General features: G+C 37.7%; 1 protein-coding gene across 2 annotated transcripts in view; it reads left to right on the forward strand.

Moving 5' to 3' along the window:
* Window positions 1-10,675, forward strand: part of LOC107595419 (guanine nucleotide-binding protein G(i) subunit alpha-2-like) — a 57,709-nt gene that overhangs the window by 1,383 nt on the left and 45,651 nt on the right. The window lies entirely within an intron of this gene.

Genomic DNA, 10,675 nt, shown 5'->3' on the forward strand with positions numbered 1-10,675 from the left:
GTTAACGGTAAATTCCCCTACTATATACGGTGAAAAACTGTATTAAACATTACATGTATTGGACATTAATTTTACGGTAGTATACCGTTTTTGGAAGTGAAAAAGACTATAATTTACAGTGAATAACCGTAAATTGACATTCCCAGAATTCCCTGCGTTTTATTTCAAATTTGATGTTTTTTTTGTTGAAGTAACTGTTTCTTCTTAGTTTTTTCTTATCAGTTTTGTATATTAGGGTTGTGTGTTACACCTAATGTTGTTGAATGAATGTTTATTGCATTATTGCAGTTTCATGTGCGTTACCGTGATGGTGTTTAGTGTTTGTGTGTGAATGACACTGTGCACCTTCTATATATGTTATTATTATTTAAAAGCTGCTTGTGATGGGCTTTGGGTCATCATGTGACTTTCTCATCACCTCCTGCATTTGGTGGTTATCAGTGTATTACAAAGGTACAAAACAGATTTCAGTACTTCAATAGGTTGGTATATTAACATTATAGCAGTTAATGAAATTACGGTATTTAACTGTAAATTTAAGTTAAAGCCGTAAAACCGTAAACGTTGCTACCGTATTTTTTACGGAAAAATTCCGGCAACCACAGCTGCCGTTTTTTTACCGTATATTTTACGGATTTTGTTTTACAGTGTATACTATGTTTTCATGGTACTCCAAACAAGGTAATTATGGTACTTTTTAAAAATCATATAAAAGTATCATGATGTAACCGTCCTATATGGTCATGTATGAGAAAAACTGCCCTTCAGTACCTTAATGCTCTGTCAACACTGTTGTACATTACATTAAATATAAATAATAGCTTGCAGAGTGCATAAGTAATGGAGATGCTATATAGTGTGTAATCTAGTTAAATTATCACCAATAATGTTGTTTTAATACTGTTTTTTCCCCCATGTAGTATTATTTAGCTTATTCAGGTCAATTTCAGATGTTCTCAAATGTAACCAACTGCAATAATACATTATGTAACTCTTCTACTATACTTCCATTAGCCATACTCACCTCTGCATTGGGAAAAAACATACTTATCAATGATTAATTATGTGGTTTCCATGGATACTGCATTGTCCCTTATGCTGATGTGTTTAGGCCTGGTCATAAATAATCTCTGCGACCCAGTTAACAGGGAATGTCTCAGAACTCTGGCTAACGTTCTGACAAGGTTATGAACAAACATTCTTCCAGTAACATTAATAGAACGTTCATTTAAAGTTATCTGGTATTTAATAGTGTTCTTAAAACATTAGCACAAAAACATTATTAATACATTGTTTTTCAAGTTTTTAGTTGGATGTTTGTCTAAGATGGTTTAGAGAAAATGTCCCATAATGTTCAAACGTTCCCCTTAATATTGTCTTTAACGTTCACATAACCAAGAAATTTGTTTTTAAGCTTTTAAAAAACTGGACTTTCAGAGAACATTCAGAAATAATGTTTTCAGTACTTGAACCTCAGTGAAACATTCTTCGAACATATTTTGTTAGTTGGGTATTTATATTTTATGTTTATATATTTTTTATCAATAACTTGGAATTTTAGAAAGCCAAGAGGCATTCAGGAAGGTGCATGCATGCTCTTTGATTTTTAGCAAGACAACCAGGCTAGAAATAAACAAAAGTCTGCAGGTAGTGCTGTTCTGGAGTAACCCTGCTGTGAGAATCAGATAAGTACGGCACTAAACAAAAGACTTCAACATTCAATTATACTTCATTAAAGCTGAGTTGCTCCCGCTGTAACCAATCCATTTTTATTTTGTCAGGTCCATTGGTGGTAAATGAAAGCATGCTCGTTTTGGAAAAATACTTTGGAGAAGGGGAGGAAACTGCACAGTTCCTGTAGTTACCGTATGCATACACACCTGTTTAATGGATTTTAAGTCATTAATTATTATAGAACCCAAATCATCAGTAGAGAAACAGACTTCACAAGCGCAGTAGATTTGCACAATATTTACTTTGGGTGAATACTGTGCAAAATAATGGACGTGTAAATAATCGATAATATATCTTATAACATAGAATTTACTGAAATTGTTGACTGTTTATTGACAAGGCTATTTGTTAATTTTTTTGTAGGAGACACCAAGGGAGGCCAGGTTATCACAACATTTCCAAATATTGTCTGATTCTTTAGCCTAGCAGATATATCAGTATGCCTGTAGACATTTTTCAAATGTCAAAAATGTCGGGTCTGTTTTCGATGCAATCTTTATGTAGCCTGGTTAACACTGTTATGCACAGCGTGCCTGTTGACTATACGATATGATGAAAGTAGTTGCCCTTGTAAACTGTGAGCATGTCAAAAACCGCAAAAGAGAGAGGATATGATAAGCTGCTCGGTTTTAACCTAGTGCACACAATTTGTCACCAATCAGGCATTTCGCGTGAGTTGGGTAGTATCAGACTTGATCATAAACCAGATTATGAGAACGTCAATCTCTTAAAGTTAGCGTAGTTGCTTAAACTGTGGCCTAATTCTGGATGGAGACGCCTCACACTTCAGTGCAGCTTCGCACAGTCGAAAGCTGGAGCGGTTGTGTCCTCTGTCATATCCTGTTAGTGGTGCAGCATGTGTGCTCTGATGCTGACAGCATGGGGACAGGTGTGACAGCGGTGCTCTCCAAAATACGCTTTACCCTATGGAGAGAGCAAGCAGGAGTGAGAAAACAGGGAAAACGTGCCTGGGGAATAAGGGAGACAGGCTTTAGATGTAATCAAAAAATTGGATGAACTTAGCTTGACACTGATTCCCCTAGGCACACATACCATGTTCAACTTCAAAAATATCTGCATGTAAATAAATAAAAGCAATCCAGAAAGCACATATACTACATTATTCACATTGCAGGATTATAGTGTTAAATCAGAAAAGAGACAAGCATCACCCAGCGCTCAAGTCCTGACTGGTTCGGTGTAAATACAGGTTTCCTCACACCACAGTGTTTACAGAGCTCCCACTAATGACTTCTTACGGTCAGCTCTGAAAATGATAGATGACCACAGCAGTAATCTCATGCCGTGTAAACACTGTGCAATTACTCCGTATTCTGCCTTGTTCAGCGTTTTCACAATATTGCTAAATGTACATAAATGATCAGTTTGAAGGATCCCGATTGTGAAAGTAATGCTGGCTTGCTGCCTGGGTTACTTTCCATTGTTAACTGGTTCAAATCAAGCACCTGACAGGGAGTTATTTTAAAATTCTCTTATTTATGCCTACTAGAAGATTGTCAAAGGAATAGTTCACCCAAAAAGAAAATTTGCTGAAAATATGCACCCTCGGACCATACAAGATGTAAATGAGTTTGTTTCTTTATCAGAGGAAATTAAGAACTGTAGCATTCCATCACTTGCTCACCTGTGGATCCTCTGCAGTGAATGGGTGCCGTCAGAATGAGAGTCTAAACGGCTGATAAAAACATCACAATAATCCACACCACTCCAGTCCATCAGTTAATGTCTTGTGAAGTGAAAATCTGATGATCCATCATTAATACATCTTTAACGTCAAACCATTGCTTCTGGCTGATACATGAGCCCTCTGTAAAGTAAAAAAGTTGTCTCATCTGAATCAGGAGATAAATATGCACAGATGAAGTGTTATTATGGATTATGGACACCTATTTTGGCCAGAAGTGATGGTTTTAATGTTAAAACATCTTCATGATGGATTTGTTTCTTAAAACACACAGCTCTTCACTTCACAAGATGTTAATTGATGGACTGGAGTGATGTGGATTACTTGCTACATGTCTCCAAATCCGTTCTGAATGATGGAAAAACTCATCTACATCTTTGATGGCCTGAGGGTGAGTACATCTTTAGCATATTTTCTTTTTTGGTTGAACCATTCCTTTAAATTGTCACATTTCACATTAGTATCAATGCAACTTCAGCACTAGCAGTGTAAACATGGAGCAAAGCAATTATTTACATATGACCTTATATTTTGCCAGGATATTGAGCATAATCGGAGTACAATCATATAAAGGCACTCAGTGTTCAGCTGAATAGCGTTATGATGATGACTGATTTGAGCCTTTATTACTTCAGTGTCAATTTAATAAAATGAATTCATGTAATGATACCACATGCACTCAAAATGAGATGCCAACCTCATAAGAATGATGATTATAAACTGAGCATATATTTCAGTAATAAACATTTTCTCACTGCTCCGCAAGGGCTACATCAAATATTCTCATAGCATTTCCAGAATGAAGCATATTATAGGCAATTTGTTGTCTACAAATTCAGACTGACACCTGTGACGCCTACCAAATGTTGTCTCTCGCTGAGATTCGTGACAGAAACCTAGCATTCAGACAGGCTTTTAATGATCATTTTTTGTAATAGCCTCTTTCGCTCTGGAGTTCCTCAGTATGCGTCATGTTTGAAACCGCTCTCGTCAGAATTACTGACCTTGCCACCTCCTCATGTCTCAGATGAGCAACTCACCAGTATGACACACGTCTGCTGGTCATGGATACGCCAGACTCTTATCAGTTGGGTTTAAGTTATGAAGTTGGCAGAACGTTTGGATGCCAAGAATATCCTTGAGTCAAGTTTTGTTTTTACCCTCAAGAATATGCCCACAATATGGACGGCAAGTGTTGAATCCCCAAACAACTGAGGAGTCAAGGTCATGTCACAGAGCAGGAAGTACTTTGTGGTCTTGTGATTGTTAAACCAAACTTCTTTAAAACCCTTTCATTCTGCCTAAACACGACATCTTAGATGTACTGGGTTGGCAAATCTCAAGGAAATTCCAGAAGACAAAAGCTTTGGGGACAAGAATGATGAGCGGTTCCTTTGAGCTCAGTTTTTGAAAGGAGAATGGTCGGCGGCGGCAGTCACATCACAGAACTAATGGAATTGTGCCACAGAATGGGGGCAAGTGACTATCAGGAGGGTTTGTGCTGGAAGCTACAGTTATAGACACTCATTTTGAAAGGTTATTCTGATCTCTTTTATCCGAGACCTTTTTTTGAATCTGCATGTGCATATCCCGTGTAAATCCCAGAGGGAAAGAAATTTGCAATGATTCAGCTGCACATCATTTAACAGCAGACTAGAGCTTGGCGATAGAACTAAAATGAAGAAATATTTATTTATTTATTTATTTTTACACCTCGCTTTTATTCAGCAATGATGCATTAAATTGTTCAAAAGTGACAGTAAAGGCATTTATAACCTTAAAAAGATTTCTATTTTAAATAAATGCTGTTCATTTGAACATTTTTGAAAACAACTGTTTTCAACATTGATAATAATCTTGAGCAGTAAATCAGCACATTAGAATAATTTCTGAAGGATCATGTGACACTGAAGACTGGAGTAATGATGCTGAAAATTCAGCTGTGATCACAGAAATAAATTACATTTTAAAACCTATTACTGTTTTACAGTATTTTTGATCAAATAAATGCAGCTTTGATGAGCATACAATTTATTTCAAAACATTAAAAATTCAACCCCAAACCATTGTCTTTGAGTCAAATTATTATATTTCTCAATTACAGTTGGTCATTTCAGTTACATCAAGTCATTTAAGTTTCAGTATGTGGGTTTTTCTTTTTTTTTCCCTCCCCAAACTATTAAAGTGCCCCTATTATGGGTAATGAAAGGTTCATATTTTGGATTTGGGAGTCCCCAACAACAGGTTGACATGCATGCAAGGTCAAAAAACACTTTCATTGTCTTATAATATGCATTTATTTTTACCTTACTTGCTCAATGACTCCCAAACGATTCACTCACGATTAATTTTTCCAAACCTCTCCTTTGCGTGACGTTAATCTGCGGTGATTGGTCCGATTGGTCTCAGTTTCATTTCATCCTGTCTGTAATGCCTGATAAAGCAGTGTTTGTGAACACAGTGCTGCTTTGTGTACAGTGTTACCGGGGAAACCGCTGTTTTTACCGCTCCAAAAGCGGCACTTAGTGGCAAAGGATGAATCTGCATTTTCATTCAGACCAATGCGAAAAGGCTAACAAATTGACGTCAACATGAAACAGCTTGGGATTCGTTTTAAAAGCGACTCGTTTCAATGATTCAGAGTCGACTCTCTTTTGAAAGACAATAACTTTATACACGGCGCACTTTCAGATTTAAAACTTTGCAGGATGTTTTCATTCATCATAAAAAATCCATAATAGGGGCACTTTAATTCGGCCAAATAGCTATTGTTGTTGATTAAATTCAAATGTAAAGTACAGAAATGTTGCTGTGGTGCTCGGGATATGTAGTTGTTTCATTGTACAGATCTCAAAAAGCACATCCAGAGGTCAGGATTTTGGGATAAAATCTGGTGTATCAGTTGTTAAAAACCTAGAAGGCAAGTGGCTTCCGTGATTTATCATTTGCACTGTTTACATGGTGAATGTTGAGTCATTGTGTTGTGCCTGTGCAACTTTGGCTCGTGGTATGGAGAGAGCAGAGGTCAGAGCAGGATACTTACTGTCGGGAGGGAGCCGCAGTCCCAGACAGTGATAAAACGCACCACCTTTTCCTTTTACCTTCAGATAGAGTGCAAAAACAACTCGCCAAGGTGACACCTCTTGCAGAACAGGTGACAGCTTCCCGCACAGTCACTGTTACACACTTACATTTTTAAAATGCACACCCCCACATACACACACACACACACTTCAGAACCAGACTGTGTCCTCCAAAAACCTCCTCTGTGATTCGTGCACACACACATTTGAAAACAGACGCCTGGCGTCTAGGTTTCCTATTTCAGCTCGTCTCGAAGGTCTTATATCAACCTTGCCCAATTTGAAATGGTCTTTCACAGAATGATGTCAGATCTTCAGGTCTCAGTGTGGAATATGCCAAAAGTTGGTGTTCTTTTGAAGCTGGAAGAAACCTAGTGTTTTGTGGTTATGTTGTGCTGTTTATTTGCTCCATGTTTTATGAAAAAGTAGTTTCTACGGCTTGTGTGCTAGATTTCTTTGGGAGCCATATGATAGCTCTGTGTGAGGAACAGATTTTATTCCCTGAATATGTCGTGAGTGGTCACAAGACCAACTAGAACCAGTTACAATTGGCATGAATGACGTCAAACCTGTCACATCAACAGAGAACTGATGAATTGTGCAATATGGGTCGGTTTTGTTTTCATGTTGTCTTTGAGGTCTGCTGAGATCCTCCACACTAGATGTTTCTCGGTTTAATCGTTTTCAGCTTCAATAGCTGTTCCTGTATTGTCGCGTGTATCATTTGGGATGTTGTGCATTTATTGATCTCAGCCTGTTGGGGCTAAAATGCTTGCAGCCATTTACCAGCGACCTACTGTGTTGTTTCTGTCATTATAGACTGTAATGCATCAGCTGGTCTGCCAGTTTCCCTCACACTCATTGTCAGTCCATTTTCATTCCTGCAAAGCTCAGAAAATAGACCGAACCTCCTGCGGCTTGTTATAAACTGTGTGCCTTCAAAAGAAGGCAAAACAGAGAAAGCAACATTTATATATTGTAAATATACACTACCGTTCAAGTTTTAATGTTTTTGAAAGAAGTCTCGTATGCTCATCAAGGCTGCATACATACAGTAAAAACAGTAATATTATAAAATATTTCAATTTTAATTGATTGTTTTCTATTCTAACATGTGTTAAAAATGTTATTTATTCCTGTAATGCAAAGCTGAATTTTCAGCATCATTAGTCCTTCGATCCGTTAGTCCTTAGATCCTTCAGAAATCATTCTAATATGCTGATTTGCTGCACAAGAAACATTTCTTAGTATCGTCAATGTTGAAAACGGTTGTGCTGCTTAATATATATTTCCAGAATTTTTTGATTAGAAAGTTAAAAAGATAGAGCAGCATTTATTTGAAATTGAAATCTTTTGTAACATAAATGTCTTTACTGTTACTGGACTCAATTGCATAATTTTCAAATAGTTTGTATGGTTTTTCAGTGAATATTGTGTAAAGTATATGTTCATCTGATTTCAGCAAAGTAGTCTAAGTCTCATGCTGTGATTTAATTATATTTCTTACACACCTTCATCATCTCTAAATATATTCATTGACCAATGACCACTGAAAAACAGTCAGCCATTACCAAACCTGTCTGGTCTAAAACACACTGGGTAATGTTAGTACTCATGTATTAATGTGTCATGCAACTTTCTGTCTGTAGCTTTGTTTTGTTTTTTATACAAATTTATTCTCTGTTATGCAGTATATGTTTTTCTTTAAGATTTACTTCCAGATTGGTCTATGAAAGGTTTCGTATGGTTATGATGGTGGTTTTCCAGTCACGTGCTTCTAAAATCCCCACCACTACCTGGTCAGTCTTTCGTTTAAATATTGTTCTTGGTTTTGTTTCATAGCTGTTGTTTTGCCAAATTCCCCTTTGACATTTGACAAGTCTCACAGTGCTCATTTGTCCAGTAGATCTAGACCATGATTGGTTTACAGTTGGAGCATGTCTCTGACTAGGTTTGGGGGTTCCATTTTTGTTTTATTTGATAAATTCTGCAGTTGATTAATTTTCAGCATGAGCCAAAATGATTACATTCCTTAGAAAGCTGCCCACGCTTTTGTTCTTGTGTACTTCCTGCGTCCAGTTTTGGGCGTTGGTGTATCTCCATTCGTTGACTTCGCTTCTTGCCAGACGGAATGTCGAGGGACGCTTGGGAACTGCGAATCCCATCTGACACAATGGTGTCGGGCCTCCGGTAGAGGGTTTGAATGCAGCTCTGTAGGAGTGCTCTTTGTGAAGCTCTCCTCTTTTTGAAGCACTGCTTACAGATGTAAATTGGGCTCATGCTCTGATTAGGCCACTTGACGGGTGGCAGTGTAGAGCCGCACTGGAGATCAAAGACACCGGCGACGCTGTGGACGACCACTCTTTAGACACCAATGCTCTAAATTGGTATAATTTATCACGGTAGTGAATGCTGTCACTATGCACGCCCTTCTCAGTGTCTCGAGAGCATTCTTTTCTTGGAAAGGACACTATGGAAGTGCAATAAGTATAATTGTTATGTGAATAACAGTGGATTTAAATTTAAAACTAATTTTAAAAGTAAATTGCTTGAGTATAATCTTGGAGACACATTGAGCATAGCAATGTTAGTGTATATATTTATATAGCTATTTAATATTGTGCAATATCATTACAATATTTTATAACACAAGGTATTCCTGTGATGCAAACCTGATTTTCAGCACATTACTTCAGTCTTCAGTGTCACATGATCCTTCAGAAATCGTTCTAATATGCTGATTTGGTGGTGTTATTGTTAGTTATTTTTGGTGCGCAATTATTAAAGATAGTATTATTATGTATAGACAGCTTTACTAATTATAAGGGGTAAAGTATAGGCAAAGGTATGCTTTGCTTTAAGCAAAGGTATACTTTGCTTAAACTCGCGCTAGACTTAAGTCAGTCATAATGTTCTTTGACAGTGTAAATGTTCTTTGCTTGCATTCTCTGTATAATTTATTCGCTGTTTGAATAACTTTGGAAGGTACAGGTAATTACCTAAAAAAATTACCTCATCCGTGAACATCCTCCTTCATAGCTTCATCAAACTTCGCCTTTGTAATTGTTTTGAAAATGCGACCTCTAGTGGCGAAAACTTACATATTGTACCTTTAAAGGAACACTCCACTATTTTTAAAAATAGGCTCATTTTCCAACTCCCCTAGAGTTAAACAGTTCAGTTTGACCGTTTTCGAATCCATTCAACCGATCTCCGGGTCTGGCGGTAGCACTTTTAGCTGCAGCTTAGCATAGATCATTGAATCTGATTAGACCGTTAGCATCTCGCTCAAAAATGACCAAAGAGTTTCGATATTTTTCCTATTTAAAACTTGACTCTCCTGTAGTTGCGTCGTGTACTAAGACCGACGGAAAATGAAAAGTTGCGATTTTCTAGGCCGATATGGCTAGGAACTATACTCTCATTCCGGCGTAATAATCAAGGAACTTTGCTGCCGTACCATGGGTGCAGCAGGCACAATGATATTACGCAGCGCCTGAAAATAGTCCCCAGCTAGGTAACTTCCAATGGAAGGCACGCTTCCTGTGCAAGCAGGTGGTCACGTTGGTTATGTTGACGGAAGTTAGCCTATTTTCAGGTGCTGCATAATATCATTGTCTTGAAATCAAATTACTTTGATTGCATTGCACATTCCGAGTGCATCTCGGTGCATCCCAGTCAGTTTCCCCTGTACATTCATGCTGTACATTTCCCAGGCTCATCACGCAATTGGCTGTCTTTCGTTTCATGTCATGTTCTGGTTTCATTATTTATCTCGAAACAAGCCTCCTGCCACTTTCAATGACATCATGTGATGAGGAGAGAAAAAAGCTAATTATTAGCAAGGAAGGAGGCGGGAGGGTCATAGAGGCTCATATTTGAAATGGTATTGATTTTAAGACCAGCATATCAAACGTTAATGAGTTTCTTTGACTTGGAACAGTAAGAAAAGCCATAATAACCAACTAGCAGTTCATGATTTGATGTGATGTAACCTCATGTCTTGGCAAGCACAAGTTATGTTGCCTCTATTAACATATTGGAGGGATTTGCCAGAAGCAAACTAGCAAGTCAAAGAAAGGTTTATTACGTTGTTTTCCCCTTGGCGCGAGTGGAAATGTTCACGCCAGAATGTGTGTGATTGTGCTGCTTC

The sequence above is a fragment of the Sinocyclocheilus grahami genome, unplaced genomic scaffold (assembly GCF_001515645.1).
Source record: "Sinocyclocheilus grahami isolate Dianchi unplaced genomic scaffold, SAMN03320097.WGS_v1.1 scaffold202.1, whole genome shotgun sequence".
Lineage (NCBI taxonomy): Eukaryota > Metazoa > Chordata > Actinopteri > Cypriniformes > Cyprinidae > Sinocyclocheilus > Sinocyclocheilus grahami.